General features: G+C 44.4%; 1 long non-coding RNA gene across 1 annotated transcript in view; it reads left to right on the top strand.

The window, feature by feature from the left end:
- Positions 1-12214, top strand: part of LOC137218242 (uncharacterized) — a 60416-nt gene extending 48202 nt beyond the window's left edge. The window contains exon 3 of the long non-coding RNA XR_010940564.1: positions 12075-12214. This is a non-coding gene — a long non-coding RNA (uncharacterized lncRNA). The remainder of the gene's footprint in view (positions 1-12074) is intronic.
- Positions 12215-20351: the final 8137 nt, after the last annotated feature.

The following is a 20351-nucleotide window of genomic DNA, read 5'->3' as shown; positions in this document are numbered from 1 at the left end:
TCCTGCTGAGAACAAAAAAAAGATTTTAGGGAATGGAGGCAGCCATTTAAGGGATGTTATTAGGCAAAGCCCAGTAAACAAGGGTAAGGTTGTTACACAGATTTACATCCAGGCCTATTTCATTGACAAGCTTTTTTTTTTTTTTATTTTTTTAAACATTTAGTTATTTGGCTGCACTGGGTCTTAGTTGCGGCCTGTGGAATCTTTAGTTGCGGCACGCGGGCTCTTAATTGCAGCATGCGGGATCTAGTTCCCTGACCAGGGATTGAACCCTGGTCTCCTGCATTGGGAACATGGGGTCATAACCACTGGACCAGCAGGGAAGTCCCAACAAGCTTTTCTTGATATTTAGTCATCATTCAGTTCCTGGTCCAGAGAGGGACATACCCTTACAAATGGAGATATCCTTAATAAATGTAAATTTACCTCTTAAAAGGGCATTTTCTACTTGGTTTTGAAAGATTCTCCTGGGTCTGCTGTTTCTTAAACTAATCAGTCCAAAATAATCCTTTTGTCAAATGGGCATATTTTGGGGTGGTGTATTCTCCCCTTGACATGTATGTGACCTAATTTGTTATGAATTCATCTACAGAAGGACATACTGATATCTTTAAGTTTTTAAGCATTATGAATAGAGCTGCTGTGCATTACTTGATGCTAGTTTTGGTTTGAATACAGTTTTTCAAAGCAGTTGTCTAAATACAAGAAGTATACTTCTTGGATCCTAAGGTGAGACTTTTTGATTTGGAAAAATCTGTCAAACTGTCTTTCAAAGTTGGTTGTACATGCATCCACCAGCATCTTGAGTTTATTCTTGTATGCTTATTTACTGCCTGTTTATCTTCTTGGGCCAGGTGTGTGTTTCAATCTTTACCAGATTTTAATGGCGTTGTTGGCATAATTTGAGTACAAATCCTTTATCAGATATGTGTTTTGGAAATAGTTTCTTGCAGTTTGTGGTTTGTCTTCCGGTTTACTGAATAAGGTCACCAGACCCAAAGTCATGTAGATTATCTTTATTTTTCCTAGGATTTTTATAGTTTGGTAATTTAAATTTGTCTATGGGCATTTTGAGTGAATTTTGGTTTAAGTTGTAAAGTTTGTGTCTACATTCCTTTCATTACATATGGTTTGTAATTAATTGCTCCTTAACCATCTTTTGAGAAGATACAGTGAGATACTTGGCTCCATTTCAGTTTGGATTTCCAAACTTAGCATATACAGCAGAACTGCCTCCCAGACGAGGCCTCTGGGTTTGTGAGTGCGGCACTCCTGGCACTTTTCTCACATCCCACAGGGGGCGCCGAACCCAGCTGTGTGACCCTGGGGGCACAGGTGCACCCTGTCCACAGACTTTGCTCTGTGACAAGCAGACAGGAGCTTTGTCTCCTGTCAGGGCCTAGGTTTCTGGACCATGAGGCATTGTCCACACTGACAGGAGCTGGGTTTTCTCAGGAACCACTGGTGAGGAGACTCCACAAGAGGAAAAATTGAGCAAGTGTGGAGAATCTTCCTGTGCAGCTGACTGCTGGGTGGGTGGGGTGCATCTTCAGGGGACTCAGGAGAGAAAGTGTTTAATGTGGAATACTGTGAACTTTTAGTTAGTTTTATGTGCAGTGTAGATGGTGACCAGTGTCGTTCTTTGGAGACTGGTGTCTAATTTTCCTGGCACTGTCTGTTGATTGCTTTAGGTAGAATAAACATTTTTTTACATGTTTATTGGAGTATAATTGCTTTACAATGGTGTTTTAGATTCTGCTTTATAACAAGATGAATCAGTTATACATATGTTCCCATATCTCTTCCTTCTTGCGTCTCCCTCCCTCCCACCCTCCCTATCCCACCCCTCTAGGTGGTCACAAAGCACCGAGCTGATCTCCCTGTGCTATGCGGCTGCTTCCCACTAGCTATCTGTTTTACGCTTGGTAGTGTATATATGTCCATGCCACTCTCTCACTTTGTCACAGCTTACCCTTCCCCCTCCCCATATCCTCAAGTCCATTCTCTAGTAGGTCTGTGTCTTTATTCCCGTCTTACCCCTAGGTTCTTCATGACATTTTTTTTCTTAAGTTCCATATATATGTGTCAGCATACGGTATTTGTCTTTCTCCTTCTGACTTACTTCACTCTGTATGACAGACTCTAGGTCCATCCACCTCATTACAAATCGCTCAGTTTCATTTCTTTTTATGGCTGAGTAATATTCCATTGTATATATGTGCCACATCTTCTTTATCCGTACATCCGATGATGAAAACTTAGGTTGTTTCCATCTCCTGGCTGTTGTAAATAGAGCTGCAACGAGGTACATGGTACATGACATGGTACATGACTCTTTTTGAATTATGGTTTTCTCAGGGTATACGCCCAGTAGTGGGATTGCTGGGTCATATGGTAGTTCTATTTGTAGTTTTTTAAGGAACTTCTATACTGTTCTCCATAGTGGCTGTACCAATTCACATTCCCACCAGCAGTGCAAGAGTGTTCCCTTTTCTCCACACCCTCTCCAGCATTTATTGTTTCTAGATTTTTTGGTGATGGCCATTCTGACTGGTATGAGATGGTATCTCATTCTAGTTTTGATTTGCATGTGTCTAATGATTAATGATGTTGTGCATTCTTTCATGTGTTTGTTGGCAGTCTGTATATCTTCTTTGGAGTAATGTCTATTTAGGTCTTCTGCCCAATTTTGGATTGGGTTGTTTGTTTTTTTTGTTATTGAGCTGCATGAGCTGCTGGTAAATTTTGGAGATTAATCCTTTGTCAGTTGCTTCATTTGCAAATATTTTCTCCCATTCTGAGGGTTGTCTTTTGGTCTTGTTTATGGTTTTCTTTGCTGTGCAAAACTTTGCAATTTCATTAGGTCCCATTTGTTTGTTTTTGTTTTTATTTCCATTTCTCTAGGAGGTGGGTCAAAAAGGATCTTGCTGTGATTTATGTCATAGAGTGTTCTGCCTATGTTTTCCTCTAAGAGTTTGATAGTTTCTGGCCTTACATTTAGGTCTTTCATCCATTTTGAGCTTATTTTTGTGTATGGTGATAGGGAGTGATGTTATCTCATACTTTTACACGTACCTGTCCAGTTTTCCTAGCACCACTTATTGAAGAGGCTGTCCTTTCTCCACAGTACATTCCTGCTTCCTTTATCAAAGATAAGGTGACCATATGTGCATGGGTTTATCTCTGGGCTTTCTATCCTGTTCCATTGATCTATCTTTCTTTTTTTGTGCCAGTACCATACTGTCTTGATTACTGTAGCTTTGTAGTATAGTCTGAAGTCAGGGAGTCTGATTCCTCCAGCTCCATTTTCGTTCTCAAGATTGCTTTGGCTATTCGGGGTCTTTTGTGTTTCCATACAAATTGTGAAATTTTTTGTTCTAGTTCTGTGAAAAATGCCAGTGGTTGTTTGATAGGGATTGCATTGAATCTGTAGATTGCTTTGGGTAGTAGAGTCATTTTCACAATGTTGATTCTTCCAATCCAAGAACATGGTATATCTCTCCATCTCTTTGTATCATCCTCAATTTCTTTCATCAGTGTCTTATAATTTTCTGCATAGAGGTCTTTTGTCTCCTTAGGTAGGTTTATTCCTAGATATTTTATTCTTTTTGTTGCAGTGGTAAATGGGAGTGTTTTCTTGATTTCACTTTCAGATGTTTTCATCATTAGTGTGTAGGAATGCCAGAGACTTCTGTGTATTAATTTTGTATCCTGCTGCTTTATCAAATTCATTGATTAGCTCTAATGGTTTTCTGGTAGCATCTTTAGGATTGTCTATGTATAGTATCATGTCATCTGCAAACAGTGGCAGCTTTACTTCTTTTCTGATTTGGATTCCTTTTATTTCTTTTTCTTCTCTGATTGCTGTGGCTAAAACTTCCAAAACTTTGTTGAATAAGAGTGGTGAGAGTGGGCAACCTTGTCTTGTTCCTGATCTTAGTGGAAGTGCTTTCAGTTTTTCACCATTGAGGAAGACGTTGGCTGTGGGTTTGTCATATGTGGCCTTTATTATGTTGAGGAAAGTTCCCTCTATGCCTACTTTCTGGAGGGTTTTATTCATAAATGGGTGTTGAATTTTGTGAAAAGCTTTGTCTGCATCTATTGAGATGACCATATGGTTTTTCTCCTTCAGTTTGTTAATATGGTGTATCACATTGATTGATTTGCGTATATTGAAGAATCCTTGCATTCCTGGAATAAACCCCACTTGATCATGGTGTATGATCCTTTTAATGTGCTGTTGGATTCTGTTTGCTAGTATTTTGTTGAGGATTTTTGCATCTGTGTTCATCAGTAATATTGGCCTGTAGTTTTCTTTCTTTGTGACATCCTTGTCTGGTTTTGGTATCAGGGTATGGTGGCCTCGTAGAATGAGTTTGGGAGTGTTCCTCCCTCTGCTATATTTTGGAAGAGTTTGAGATGATAGGTGTTAGCTCTTTTCTAAATGTTTGATAGAATTCGCCTGTGAAGCCATCTGGTCCTGGGCTTTTGTTTGTTGGAAGATTTTTAATCACAGTTTCAATTTCAGTGCTTGTGATTGGTCTGTTCATATTTTCTATTTCTTCCTGATTCAGTCTTGGCAGGTTGTGCATTTCTAAGAATTTGTCCATTTCTTCCAGGTTGTCCATTTTATTGGCATAGAGTTGCTTGTAGTAATCTCTCATGATCTTTTGTATTTCTGCAGTGTCAGTTGTTACTTCTCCTTTTTCATTTCTAATTCTATTGATTTGAGTCTTCTCCCTCATTTTCTTGATGAGTCTGGCTAATGGTTTATCAATTTTGTTTATCTTCTCAAAGAACCAGCTTTTAGTTTTATTGATCTTTGCTATCGTTTCCTTCATTTCTTTTTCATTTATTTCTGATCTGATCTTTATGATTTTTCCCTTCTGCTAACTTTGGGGGTTTTTTGTTCTTCTTTCTCTAATTGGGTCATCGTGTCTCCACCGTCATTTGTTTCTACGTATTTTTTGATTTCCTCTTTGATTTCTTCAGTGATCACTTCATCGTTAAGTAGTGTATCGTTTAGCCTCCATGTGTTTGTATTTTTTTGCAGATCTTTTCCTGTAATTGATATCTAGTCTCATAATGTTGTGGTCAGAAAAGATACTTGATACAATTTCAATTTTCTTAAATTTACCGAGGCTTGATTTGTGACCCAAGATATGATCTATCCTGGAGAATATTCCATGAGCACTTGATAAAAATGTGTATTCTGTTGTTTTTGGATGGAGTGTCCTATAAATATCAATTAAGTCCATCTTGTTTAATGTATCATTTAAAGCTTGTGTTTCCTTATTTATTTTCATCTTGGATGATCTGTTCATTGGTGAAAGTGGGGTGTCAAAGTCCCCTACTATGAATGTGTTACTGTCGATTTGCCCTTTTATGGCTTTTAGTATTTGTCTTCTGTATTGAGGTGCTCCTATGTTGGGTGCATAAATATTTACAATTGTTATATATTCTTCTTGGATCGATCCCTTGATCATTATGTAGTGTCCTTGTTTGTCTCTTCTAATAGTCTTTATTTTAAAGTCTATTTTGTCTGATATGAGAATTGCTACTCCAGCTTTCTTTTGGTTTCCATTTGCATGGAATATCTTTTTCCATCCCCTCACTTTCTGTCTGTATGTGTCTCTAGGTGTGAAGTGGGTGTCTTGTAGACAGCATATATATGGGTCTTGTTTTTGTATCCATTCAGCCAGTCTGTTTCTTTTGGTGGGAGCATTTAATCCATTTACATTTAAAGTAATTGTCGATATGTATGTTCCTATTCCCATTTTCTTAATTGTTTTGGGTTTGTTATTATTGGTCTTTTCCTTCTCTTGTGTTTCAGGCCTAGAGAGGATCCTTTAGCATTTGCTGTAAAGCTGGTTTGGTGGTGCTGAACTCTCTCAGCTTTTGCTTGTCTGTAAAGGTTTTAATTTCTCCATCAAATCTGAATGAGATCCTTGCTGGGTAGAGTAATCTTGGTTGTAGGTTTTTCTCCTTCATCACTTTAATCATGTTCTGCCAGTCCCTTCTGGCTTGCAGAGTTTCTGCTGGAAGATCAGCTGTTAACCTTATGGGGATTCCCTTGTGTGTTATTTGTTGTTTTTCCCTTGCTGCTTTTAATATGTTTTCTTTGTATTTAATTTTTGACGGTTTGATTAATATGTGCCTTGGTGTGTTTCTCCTTGGATTTATCTTGTATGGGACTCTCTGTGCTTCCTGGACTTGATTAACTATTTCCTTTCCCATATTAGGGAAGTTTTCAACTATAATCTCTTCAAATATTTTCTCAGTCCCTTTCTTTTTTCTCTTCTTCTTCTGGAACCCCTATAATTCAAATGTTGGTGCGTTTAATGTTGTCCCAGAGGTCTCTGAGACTGTCCTCAGTTCTTTTCATTCTTTTTTCTTTATTCTGCTCTGCAGTAGTTATTTCCACTATTTTATCTTCCAGGTCACTTATCCGTTCTTCTGCCTCAGTTATTCTTCTATTGATCCCATCTAGAGTATTTTTAATTTCATTTATTGTATTGTTCATCATTGCTTGTTTCCTCTTTAGCTCTTCTAGGTCCTTGTTAAATGTTTCTTGCATTTTCTCTATTTTATTTCCAAGATTTTGGATCATCTTTACTATCATTATTCTGAATTCTTTTTCAGGTAGACTGCCTATTTCCTCTTCATTTGTTAGGTCTGGTGGGTTTTTATCTTGCTCCTTCATCTGCTGTGTGTTTTTCTGTCTTCTCATTTTGCTTATCTTACTGTGTTTTAGGTCTCCATTTTGCAGCCTGCAGGTTCATAGTTCCCGTTGTTTTTGGTGTCTGTCCCCAGTGGCTAAAGTTGGTTCAATGGGTTGTGTAGACTTCCTGGTGGAGGGGACTAGTGCCTGTGTTCTGGCAGATGAGGCTGGATCTTGTCTTTCATGTGACCAGGTCCACGTCTGGTGCTGTGTTTTGGGGTGTCTGTGGCCTTATTATGATTTTAGGCAGCCTCTCTGCTAATGGGTGGGTTTGTGTTCTTGTCTTGCTAGTTGTTTAGCACAGGGTGTCCAGCACTGTAGCTTGCTGGTCATTGAGTGAAGCTGGGTGTTGGTGTTGAGATGGAGATCTCTGGGAGATTTTCGCCATTTGATATTACATGGAGCTGAGAGGTCTCTTGTGGACCAGTGTCCTGCAGTTGGCTCTCTCACCTCAGAGGCACATCACTGACTCCTGGCTGCAACACCAAGAACCTTTCATCCACACGGCTCAGAATAAAAGGGAGCAAAAGTGGAAAGAAAGAAAGAGGACAATAGAAAATAAAATAAATTAAGGTAAAATAACATTAAGTTATTAAAATAAAAAATAATTATTAAGAAAAAAATTTTGAGAAAGAAAAAACAAACAAAAAGGACAGATAGAACCCTGGGACAAATGGTGAAAGCAAAGCTATACAGACAAAATCTCACACAGAATCATACACATACACACAAAAAGAGAAAAAGGGGTTAAAAATCATAAATATTGCTCTCAAAGTCCTCCTCTTCAATTTGGGATGATTTGTTGTCTATTCAGGTATTCCACAGATGCAGGGTACATCACGTTGATCCTGGAGCTTTAATCCGCTGCTTCTGAGGCTGCTGGGAGAGATTTCTCTTTCTCTTCTTTGTTCACACAGCTCCTGGGGCTCAGCTTTGGATTTGGCCCGCCTCTGCATGTAGGTCGCCGGAGGGCGTCTGTTCTTCGCTCAGACAGGACGGGGTTAAAGGAGCCGCTGATTGGGGGGCTAGGTTCACTCAGGCCCGTGGGGAGGGAAGGGCACGGAGTGCAGGGCAGGCCTGCAGCGGCAGAGGCCGCCATGATGCTGCACCAGCCTGAGGAGCGCCGTGCGTTCTCCCGGGGAAGTTGTCTCTGGTTCCCGGACCCTGGCAGTGACGGGCTGCACAGGCTCCCTGGAATGGGGGTGTGGATAGTGACCTGTGCTCGCACACAGGCTTCTTGGTGGCAGCAGCAGCAGCCTTAACGTCTCATGCCCATCTCTGGGGTCCGCGCTGTTAGCCGTGGCTCGCGCCCATCTCTGGAGCTCCTTTAAGCAGCTCTCTGAATCCCCTCTCCTCATGCACCAGGAGACAAAGAGCGAAGAAAAAGTCTTTTGCCTCTTCGGCAGGTCCAGAGTTTTCCCCGGACTCCCGAGTAGCCGTGGTGCACTAGTCCTCTGCAGGCTGTGTTCATGCTGCCAACCCCAGTCCTCTCCCTGCGCTCCGACCGAAGCCCGAGCCTCCGCTCCCAGCCCCGCCTGCCCAGGGTGGGGAGCACACAGGCCTCTCGGGCTGGTGAGTGCCGGTCGGCACCGATCCTCTGTGCGGGAATCTCTGCTTTGCCTTCCACACCCCTGTGGCTGCACTCTCCTCCGCAGCCCCGAAGCTTTCCCCCTCCACCACCCACAGTCTCCCCCCACGAAGGGGCTTCCTAGTGTGTGGAAACCTTTCCTCCTTCACAGCTCCCTCCCACTGGTGCAGGGCCCGTCCCTATTCTTTTGTCACTGTTTATTTATTTTTGTCTTACCGAGGTACCTGGGGAGTTTCTTGCCTTTTGGGAGGTCTGAGGTCTTCTGTCAGTGTTCAGTATGTGTTCTGTATCAGTTGTTCCATGTGTAGATGTATTTTTGGTGTATCTGTGGGGAGGAAGGTGATCTCTGCGTCTTACTCTTCCACCATCTTCCCCCCTCCCAAACATTTTAATAATAGTAATTTTTCTATGCATGAGCATGGAATATTGTTTTCTACTGTGTCTTCAGTTTATTTATCAATGCTTTATAGTTTTCTGAGTATAGATCTTTCATGTCCTTGGTTAAATTTATTGCTAAATAGTTCGTTCTTTTTGATGGAATTGTAAATGGGATTGTTTTCTTAATTTTTCTTGCTGGTGGTTCATTATTAGTGTATAGAAACAAAACTGATTTGTGTATATTGATTCCATATTTTGCAACTTTACTGAATTTATTTTTTAGCATATTTTTTGAAGTAATGTGAAAAATTGCAATACTAAAATCTCACAGTTTCTACTGCACCCCAGGTAATCCACAGGACCCAAGAGATGGTAGCTACTAATATACTCTTCCCATGGTGCCTCTTCATACCATGCGGACTCTGGCAAGGGAAATAAGTATCACAACTTTGGTTGAACGTGATCTGGGTAAGTCTTAGTCTCTATAACAAAATTTGATGTCCGTCTTATCTGATTTTCTGGCATGATACTGACATGGTTGTCTAGAAAAGTAATTTACTTTCCAGTAATTTAAAATGTACCGAAAAGTTGCAATAATGGGAAAAAGTACTCACGTTTGCCACTTCACACAAAATGCTCAGTGTGTTTTGCCCAAGGAACCAGCACATAACCCCTAAATGAAGAAATCCTGATGTCCACATTATAATTTAATACTCAGCCCCACTTCAACTTTCACCTACTGTACCAACTGTATGAAAATATCTTTTTCCATCCTGATCCAGTTTCTCACTCATTTGGACAACCTTGATGGATTTGAAGTAGACAAGATGAGTATGGGATCTAGGTGGCCTTTTCTGTACGGCTTTTTTCAGTAAGAATGTTTTTAATGTTCAGTTTTGTAACAAATATCAGTGCTACACTTTTTTTTCATTGTCATTAAAAATACACAACACGACTTTAGCATTTAATTCACTTTACGTATACAGTTTTGTGGTATTAACTACCTTCATATAGTTGCACAAACAAGTTAACTAACATGTGTACCTCCTGTGTGCATGGCAGATACCCAGGAAATTGAGTAACACCCTGAAACAGCCCAAGACATCACCTTAAGTACCATCTTCATCTAAAAGGCAAAAAAAGGAAGGCTATAGTTGTTTGTCTACATTCATTTGATTGTATATGGTTTCCAATTGATGTTGTATAACTAGTTGTGGAGAAGTTATGGGATAGGTGGCTTCATTTCAGTTTGAATTTCCAAATTTAGTGGATTCTGCAGGCTTGATACAAGGTTTACAAACTTCATATTGGGTCAGGACATCCCATCGAGTAACTCGTATTCATGGTTTGTTCAACAATTAAAGTTCTGTGTGATATGAGTTCATCCCAGAGTAATCCAGGTTAGTTTCTGTTACACATTTGTCCCAGGATGAAAGGACAAGATAAATAAGACCTAATTTATAAAAGTGCCTTCAAACTAATTGATATTAAAGTATAGTTGACGTACAGTGTTGTGTTAATTTCTACTGTACAGCAAAGTGATTCATATATACAAACATACATATATACATGTTTTTCATATTCTTTTCCATTATGGTTAATTACAGGGTATTGAATACAGTTCCCTGTGCTGTGCAGGAAGACCTTGTCTATCCATCCTATATATAATAATTTGCTTCTACGAATCCCAAACTCCCAATCCATCCCTCTCCCCTCTCTTCCCCTTGACAACCACAAGTCTGTTTTCTATATTTATGAGTGTGTTTTTGTTCTGTAGATAGGTTCATTTGGGTCTCATTTTATAATCCACATATAAGTGATATCATATGGTATTTGTTGTTCTCTGTCTGAGTTACTTCACTTTGTATGATAATCTCTAGGTCCATCCATGTAGCTGCAGATGGCATTATTTCATTCTGTTTTATGGCTGAGTAATATTCCATTGTATATATGTACCACATCTTCTATATCCATTCATCTGTTGAGGGACATTGAGATTGCTTCCATGTCTTGGCTATTGTGAATAGTGCTGCTGTGAATGCTGGGGTGCACGTATCTTTTCGAATTATAGTTTTGTCTGGATGTGTGCCCAGGAGTGGGATTTCTAGTTCATATGGTAATTCTATTTTTAGTTTTTGAGGAACCTCCATACTGTTTTCCATAGTGGCTGCATCAATTTACATTCCCATCAGTAGTGTAGGAGGGTTCCCTTCTCTCCACACCCCTTCCAGCATTAATCTCTAGACATTTTAATGATGGCCATTCTGACCACTATGAGGTGATAACTCACTGTAGTTTTGATTTGCATTCTCTAATAATTAGCGATGTGGAATATCTTTTCAGGTTCCTATTGGCTATCTGTATGTCTTTGGAGAAATGTCTATTTAGACCTTCTGCCTATTTTATTTCTTTTTTGAGTTGTATGAGGTGTTTGTATATTTTAGAATTAAGCCCTTTTTGGTCACGTCATTTGCAGGTATTTTCACCCGAACAGTGAGCACAGGTTCTGGAACAATGGGATACCCACATGCAGAAGAGGAAAGTTGGACCCTTACCTCCCCCCACCCCATATAAAGAATCAACGCAAAATGGACCAAAGGCCTAGATGCAAGTACCAAAATTATAAAACTCCTTGAAGAAAACATGAGCGTAAATCTTCATGACCTTGCATTTGGTCATGATTTCTTAGATCTACCAACAGCACAAGCAACAAAAGACAAAATAGATGAATTGGACTTCCTCAAAGTGAAAAACAATTGTGTATAAAAGGAGCAAGGAATAAGATAATCCACCATCCAAAATGGCCCAAGATGTTTGCAAACCATGTATCTGATAAAGAACTGTAGCCCAGCAGCCAAGCCCCCAGTGGTCCAGGGGAGTGTCTGTTAGGCCCCTCCCGTCCTCGGTGATCAGGGGATTTCAGGCCCCACAGCACCCGAGGGGTGGACACGGGTCATCCTCAGCACCCTCAGGGAGTGAGTGCTGGATGGTTTTGAGCCCAGATGCACTCCCATTACTGCCCTCAAAGGCTGAAGGCTTCAGCATGCCTCCAGAAGGACACAGAGTATTTGCAAGTCTTTGAGAACCAAGGGAACAGTCTTCTCTTTTTGGAAAGGGCATCTTATTATTTCACAGCATGACCATTTTCCATCTGGCTCTCAAGGGTGCCCTTCCACCTCCCTGATTTCTCTGAGAGTGGCCATGGGGTTTTGGCTGTCCCCAGTCCCCACAACAGGTGACAAGGCCAGTGGGGCCAGACCCTGGTGGTCCTTAGCTTTACTGGAGACTAACCCAGACTCTCAGCCTGTGATTGAACGGGGACGCCCCTGCTTATCCCCGTCTCCAATTCTCATCTCCTCCTCTATCTCTCTTCCTCTTGCTTTTCAGTCTCAGATTTACCTGACGGCCACCACTCACAGCTCCCGAAGAGCCCAGAGATTTCTCCTGGAAGGAAAGGTTCTGGAAACTCAGAGGGATAAATAAAGGATGCAGCTGATTCCCACCTTGTGCTGATGCCCAAGAGGGTGAGGAGAGTGAGTGTTTTCTCATTAGAATTTTAAATCCTCCAAGTAATAGATCATTGGGGGGGAGGCATCCAGTGTTCTCCTGCTCATTCTAAGAATGTCATTCCTGGATTTTAATGTGGTAAATAATTTATATTATAAATAAGCAGAGGGGGGGATATCCATTCAAAAATGTTAGAGGTAACACCAAGGGATTTACAACAAACAAGGACACAGAACCCTCTGTCCAGACACTGGCTGAGAGGCTCCTACCCTGAGCCGCAGTCCCCTGGAGGGCAGAGTGGCCATGACTCTCCTCCCGCAGGTGAGCCTACACAGGCACATCCTACGTGGGACCACTGTATCACAGAATCTTAGAGTGGCCGATGGCAGGCAGCTGGCTAGAGATGCGGACAAGAGAAAATGGCCCAGCAGCCTGGGACAACCCCGGGGTGAGGCCTTAGGAAGGGCCAGTGTCAGAGCCTCAGAGATTACTTGAAGAGAGTTCAGGCTGTTGAGGACATCATCAGAGATGCACTTAGGGACATATTCAGGGCCTTACTTATGGACAGGATCAGGGCATTATTTAGTGACTGCTTAGACTATAAGGGACAGCATCAGGGCCTAAGTTAGGGACAGTGTCAGTGCTTCACTTAGAGATAACGTGAGAGCCTTAGTTAGACACAGTTCAGGCTATTACTTAGGGATATCTTCAGGGCCTTAGAGCCAGCATCATGGCCATAATTAGAACGAGTGTCAGGGCGTTAGTTAGGGCCAAAACTAGGGTGTTAGTTAGGGAAAGAGGTCATTAGTTACAGACAGTGTCAGCGTTTTAGGTAGGGACAGCAGCAAGTCCTTTGTTAAGAAGAGTGTCGGGGCCTCACTTAGGGGCAGCGTCAGGATGTTAGTTAGGGAGAGTCAGGACATTAGAATTTCAGATTCTGAGGTAGAGACAGCATCAGGGCCTTAGTTAGGGACAGCATCAGAGACTTACCTAGGGACATATTCAGGGCCTTAGTTATGGACAGGATCAGGGTGATACAGAGGAACACCTAAGGGTATTAGGGACATCTTCAGGGCCTCAATTAGCGATAGCATCAGGGTATTAGTTAGGGAAAGAGTCAGGCCATTATTATAGATAGTGTCAGTGTCTTACGTAGAGAGAGCATCAGGGCCTTAGTTAAGGACGGCGTCAGAGACATACTTAGGGACATATTCAGGGCCTTGGTTATGGACAGGGTTAGGGCGTTATTGAGAGATACATGAGGCTATTAGGAACAGCATCAGGGTGTTAGGGAAAGAGTTGGCCGTTATTATACACAGTGACAGTGCCTCAGGTAGAGACATCATCACAGCCTTAGTTAGGAAGAGGGTCAGGGCCTTGGTGAGGGACAGGGTCAGGCCAACTGTGAGGGACATCTAAGTCTATTAGGGACATCGTCAGGGCCTTAGATAGGGTCAGCATCAGGGCCGTAGTTAGGACCAGTGTCAGGGCGTTATTTAGGGACAAAATTAGGATGTTAGTTAAGGAAAAAGCCAGGAAATTAGTTACAGACAGTGTCAGCTTCTCAGGTAGAGACTTCAAGGTCTCAGTGAGAGCATCAGCATCTCAGGTAGGAGCTGCATCAGGCCATTACTTATAGACAGTGTCAAGGCCTTAATTAGGGAGAATGTCAGGGCCTCAGAGAACAACTTGAGGGCCTTAGTAAGAGACACTTCAGATTGTCCGTTAGGGACATCATCAGAGCGTTATTTATGGACAGGGTCAGGGTATTAGTGAAAGACAGCTCAGGCAATTAGGCACACCATCAGGGCCTTGGGTAGGGGCAGCGTCAGGGAGTAGTTGGGGAAAGAGTGAGGCCGTTAGGTAAAGACAGACTCAGGGCCTTAGTTAGAGACAGTGTCAGGTTCTTTGTTAGGGACACTGTCATGGGCTCAGTTAAAGATAACTTGAGGGTCTTAGATAGAGATAGTGTCAGGGCCTTACTTATGGACATCTTTAGGGCCTCAGTTAGTGGTAATTTGAGGGCCTTAGTAAGAGACATTTTGGGTCATTAGTGACATCGTCTGGACCTTCGTGCCGTCTTCAGTACATCATTTATGGGCCGCATCAGGGCAATAATGAGGGACAGCTCATGTTATTAGGGACTGTGTCAGGGTCTTAGTTAGGGAATGTGTCAGGACCTTTGTTAGGGAAAGAGTGAAGACAGTAGTTAAAGACAGACTCAGGGCCTTAGTCAGAGACAGCCTCAGTCCTTAATTAGGGAGAGTGTCAGGGCCTCAGTTAAAGATAAGTTGAGGGCCTTTGTTAAGGACAGCCTCCAGGCCTCAGTTAGAGACAGGTTCATGGCCTCGAGACTAAATTTAGGGTCTTAGTTAGGGAGAGCATCAGGGATTCAGTTAGCATAAGAGACTCGACATTAGCTAAAGACAAGGTTAGGTTAAGGTGTAGGAATAGCGTCAGGAAATGATGTAGGGATAGTGTCAAGACCAAAGCTACCTAGAGCATCAGTGCCTAATTTAGAACCAGTGTCTGGGCTTCATGTAGGGACAGCGTCAGAGCCTGACTTAGGGAGAGCGACAGGGACTGAGTGAGGCCTAGAGTCAGGGACTTAGCTGGGGACAGTGTCAGGGCATGACTTAGGAACAGCATAAGGGCCTCGGTAGGAACAGCGTAAGGGTTTGTTAAAGACATTATCAGGGCCTCTGTGAGAGAGAGCCTCACAGCCTCACGTAGGGACAGCATCAAGGCTTACTTTGGAACAGTTTCAGGACCTTAATAAAACATGGGCCAGGATATAATAAGCTCAGGATACTGTCAGGACTTTAAATGTTGACGGCAGCAGGGCCTAAGTTAGGGACAGTGTCAAGGCCTTAGATAGGACTAGCATCTGGGTCTCTGTTACGTACCGTGTCAGGGCCTGAGTTAGCAAGAGTGTTAGGGCCATAGTTAGGGACAGTGCCAGGGCCGGATTTACGATGAACATCTAGGCCTTAGTTACGGACAGTGTCACGGCCTTGGGACAGGCCTGAGATATTCACAGCATAAGGACTTCAGTTAGCATAAGAGGCAGAACAGTTGCTAGGGACAGGCTTAGGGTAAAGTTTAGGGATCGTGTTAGGAAATGACCTAGGAATACTGTCAAGACCTTAGTCACTGAGAGTATCAGGGCCTTAATTAGAACCAGTGTCAGGGCTTCAGGTAAGGACAGCGTCAGAGCCTGACTTAGAGCCACAGGGAGGGAGTGAGGCCTAGAGTCACGCCTTTAGCTGGGGACACTGTCAGGGCATGATGTAGGAGTTGCATCAGGGCCTTTGTTGCATCAGCAATAGGTTCTTAGTTGCTAAGCAACATTCAGGCTTGCAGCCCTTCGGAGTCACTCTGTGTATGCCGTGTGTAGGTCAACACACTGCACTGTTTTTTGGGACAGCTTGCTTTACCAAATCCTCCCACAGGTTCTTGAACACCATTCTAGCACGTCCAACATGCTGGGGAAGTCTGACTCATTGCCCTAGTCTGAACTGCACTGAGAAAAACCCTCGGCTTCGCATTCCATCTAGGCCCTCCTGCCTGAAGGCACCCTGCCTCCAGGAGAAAGTCAGATTGTGTTCTGACTGCCACTTAAACCAGTTCTTTGTGAAACACTGCAGGCTTTTCAAGAGCCACTGGCCCGGAGCCCTAGCCACGGTCTACCTTGGTTGAAGCAGTTTGCTCTGAAGAACACCCTGCTTCGAGGAGTCGATTCAGGGAAGAAACCACTGGGTAACCTGAGTCTCTTTTGACTTGTTAGAAACCACAGGGATGTATGCTGCCTGTGCCATTGGAAATGGGGGCCTGATCGAACTAGCCTTGCTTTCCCAATTTGTAAGCTCCGTTCATGCTGCCTTGAAGGTAACTTAAATTCACTGCTGTTGACAGACCCCTAGCCAATGTAGGCCTGACTCTAGGAAGAAAATGAGTATCCTCTATCTAAACCAGGTCCTTCCATGTCTGGGTGGAACTCAGCCTGCCATGCTCTAGAGATAAAGGGAAACTCAACGTGAGTACTTGCCTCGAGGAAAGGCCCTGAGTACCGTACAGAGAGGGAGCCATTTAGCGGCTTCCATGAGGTCTTAGTTGCTGTTCTGCTGTAGTTTAAAGGAAGACCCCTTTTAAGGACTACTAGGCCCCTCGGGTGTGCATCATTTCCCTCCAGGATCACTGAGTACCTGCAGACCCCTGTGGGCCTGCTGAGCAACATCAAGGACCGTAGGTCGATCCGTCGGAGGCCCTCTGTGTTTGCCGAGTGATTGGCAGCACACTGCATGTTCGTTAAGGCGAGCTACATTTCCACAGCCCTCGAACAACCTGAGGACCACATTTCTAGTGAGTCCGACGTGCCATGGAATTCTTCGTCATGGCCATCGTATGAATTGCCATGGGAAAAGAGTCTGCTTACAATTCTTTGAGGATGTCGTACCTGAAGTCACTCTACTCGAGGAGAAATTCAGCATCCTACCATGCTGTGTCGCTAATGGGACACTCAGCGTGAGAACTTGTCTCAAGGTAAGGCCCTGAATTTCCATGAAGTAGCGGAGGCATGCAACAGTTTCCATGAGGCTGTAGCCGCTGCTCTGTGTTATCTTAACGGCAGTACGCTTTTCAGGACACCTAGGAGGCTCGCGTGGGCACCCTATTCCCGGCAGGAACGGTGAGTACTCCCAGGACCCCATGGGCCTTCTAAGCACCTGCCAGGCCCGTAGCCCTCCCGAGCTACTCTGTGTATGCCGAGTATAGGGCAACACAGTGCACTCCTTCATGGGACAGCTTGAAATCCCAGCAGTCCCACAGGTTCACGAACACTCTTCTAGCACCTCCAACATGCCAGGTAATTCTGACAGAATGCCCTAGTCTGAGCTAAACTGAGAGAAACACTCGGATTCCAGTTCCACCTAGGAACTCCTGCCTGAAGTCACCCTGCTTCCAGGAGAAAGGCGGCTTGCATTCCGACTGCCACTAAAGCCCAGTTCTTCATGTAACAGTGCAGGCTTTTGAAGAGCCTCAGGCCCAAGGCTTAGCTAGGGCATACCTTGGTTGAGGCAGTTTGCTAGATGCAGAACACCCTGCTTCGAGGAGTTGATTCCTGGAAGTAACCAGTGGGAATATGTGTCTCTTTTGACTTCTTTGAAATCAAAGGGATGTATGCTGCATGAGCCCTTGGAAATGGGGACCTGATGTAACTATCCTTGCATTCCCATTTTGAAAGGTCCATGCATGCTGCCTTGAAGCTACCTGAAATTCACTGATGTTGACAGGCCTCTAGCCACTGTACACCTGGCTCAGGGAAGAAAATGATTTTCCTCTATCTAAACCAGGTGCTTCCATGGCCGAAGTGGAGCTCAGCCAGACATACTCTAGAGGTCAAGGGAAACTCAACATGAGTAGTTGCGTCGAGGACAGGCCCTGAGTATCCATAAAGAAAGCGAGGCATGCAGCTGTTTCCATGAGGTCTTAGTCACTTTTCTGTTGGAATTTAATGGAAGTACCCTTTTCAGGAGTCCTAGGCCCCTCGGGTGTGCACCATTTCCTTCCAGGATCCCTGAGTAACTCCAAACACCTGTGGCCCTGCTGAGCAACATCGAGGCCCATAAGTTGGTGCCTCGGAGGTCCTGCGTGTATGCCGAGTGTTCGGCAACACACTGAATGTTCCTTAAGGAGGGCTACATTTCCAGTATTCTCGAACTGCCTCAGGACCACATTTCTGGCCAATCCAACGTGCCATGGAGGGCTACGTCATGACCGTCGTCTGTGCTGCCATGGGAAAAGGTTCTGCTTACAATTCTTTGAGGAGCTTGTACCTGAAGTCACTCTGCTCAAGGAAAAATTCACCATCCTACCATGCTGTGTCGCTAACGGGACACTCAGCATGAGAACTTGCCTCAAGGTAAGGCCCTGAATGGCCGTGCGGAAGCGGAGGCGTGCAGAAGTTTCCATGAGGTCTTAGCCGCTGCTTTGCAATATCTTAACAGCAGTACGCTTTTCAGGACACCTAGGAGCCTCGCATGGGCATCCTATTACCGGTAAGAACAGTGAGTACCCCCAGGACCCCCTGGGCCTGCTAAGCACCTGCCAAGCCCGTAACTCTTCAGAGCCGTTCTGTGTGTGCCAAGTATAGGGCAACACACTGCCCTTCTTCATGGGACAGCTTGAAATCCCCAGCAGTCCCACAGTTTCACGAAGACCCTTCTATGACGTCCAACATGCCTGGTAAGTCTGACTCATTGCCCTAATCTGAGCTGCACAGAGAAAATCCCTCGGCTTCGCATTCCATCGACGACCTCCTGCCTGAAGGCACCCTTCCTCAAGTACAAGGTCGTCTTGCATTCCGACTGTCACTAAAGCCCAGTTCTTCATGTAACAGTTCAGGGTTTTGAAGAGACACAGGCCTGAGAAGTATCTAGGGCATACATTGGTTGAGGCATTTTACTAGATGCAGAACACCCTGCTTCGAGGATTTGATTCAGGGAAGTAACCAGTGGGAACATGTGTCTCTTTTGACTTCTTAGAAACCGAAGGGGTATATGCTGCATGTGCCCTTGGAAACGGGAAGCTGATGGAACTATCCTTGCATTCCCATGTTGAAAGCTCCATGCATGCTGCCTTGAAGCTACGTGAAATTCACTGCTGTTGACAGGCCTCTAGCCATTGAAGCCCAGGCTCTTGGAAGAAAATGGATTTCCTCTATCTAAGCCAGGTGCTTCCATGGCCGGGGTAGAGCTCAGCCTGCCATGCTCTAGAGATAAAGGGAAACTCAACGTGAGTAGTTGCGTCGAGGACAGGCCCTGAGTGTCCGTAAAGAAAGGGAGGGATGCAGCTGTTTCCAAGAGGTCTCAGTCGCTGTTCTGCTGCAGTTTAAAGGAAGTACCCTTTTCAGGACACCTAGGCCCCTCGGGTGTGTATCATTACCCTCCAGGATCACTGAGTACCTCCAGAACCCTGTGGGCCTGCTGAGCAACATCTAGGCCCATACGTCGGTTCCTCTTAGGCCCTCTCTGTATGCAGACTGATGGGCGACCCAGTGAATGTTGCTTAAGGAGAGCTACATTTCCAGAATTCTCCAACTGCCTCAGGACCACATTTCTGGACAGTCCGACGTGCTTGGAGTCTTCGTCATGACCGTCGTGTGAGCTGCCTTGGGAAAACATTCCGCTTACAAATCTTCTAGGACCTCGTACCTGAAGTCACTCTGCTCGAGGAGAAATTCAACATCCTACCATGCTGTGTCGCTAACAGGACACTCAGTGTGAGCGCTTTCCTCAAGGTAAGGCCCTGAATTGCCGTGCGGAAGCGGGGGCGTGCAGCAGTTTCCATGAGGCCGTAGCCGCTGCTCTGCATCATCTTGAAGGCAGTACGCTTTTCAGGACACCTAGGAGCCTCGCTTGGGCACCCTATTACCGGCAAGAAGAGTGAGTACCCCCAGGACCCCCCCTGGGCCTGCTAAGCACCTGCCAGGCCCGTAACCCTTCAGAGCCATCCCGTGTATGCCGAGTATAGGGCAACACACTGCCCTCCTTCATGGGACAGATTGAAATCCCCAGCGCTCCCACAGGTTCACAAAGACCCTTCTAGGATGTCCAGCATGCCTGGTAAGTCCGACTCATTGCCCTAGTCAGAGCTGCACTGAGGAAAACCATCGGCTTCGCATTCCATCTAGGACCTCGTGCCTGAAGTCACCCTGCCTCCAGGAGAAAGTCGGCTTGCTTTCTGACTGCCACTAAATCCCGGTTCTTCATGTAACACTGCAGGCTCTTGAAGAACCTCAGGCCCAAGGCCTAGCTAGGGCATACCTTGGTTGAGGCATTTTGCTAGATATAGAACACCCTTCTTCGAGGAGTTGATTCAGGGAAGGGACAACTAGGTACCCTGTGTCTCTTTTGACTTGTTAGAAACCACAGGGAGGTATGCTGCGTGTGCCCATGGAAATGGAAGCCTAATGGAACTAGCCTTGCGTTCCCATTTTGAAAGGTCCATGCATGCTGCCTTGAAGCTACCTGAAATTCATTTCTGTTTACAGGCCTCTAGCCATGGTAGGCCCGGCTCTGGGAAAAGAGTGAGTTTTCTCTATCTCTATCTGATATTCGATTTGGCACTGGTGCGCAGATGTCGAGTTTTCGAACACAA

The sequence above is a fragment of the Pseudorca crassidens genome, unplaced genomic scaffold, assembly GCF_039906515.1.
Source record: "Pseudorca crassidens isolate mPseCra1 unplaced genomic scaffold, mPseCra1.hap1 Scaffold_64, whole genome shotgun sequence".
Classification (NCBI taxonomy): domain Eukaryota; kingdom Metazoa; phylum Chordata; class Mammalia; order Artiodactyla; family Delphinidae; genus Pseudorca; species Pseudorca crassidens.
This window is presented reverse-complemented; position numbering and strand designations above follow the sequence as displayed.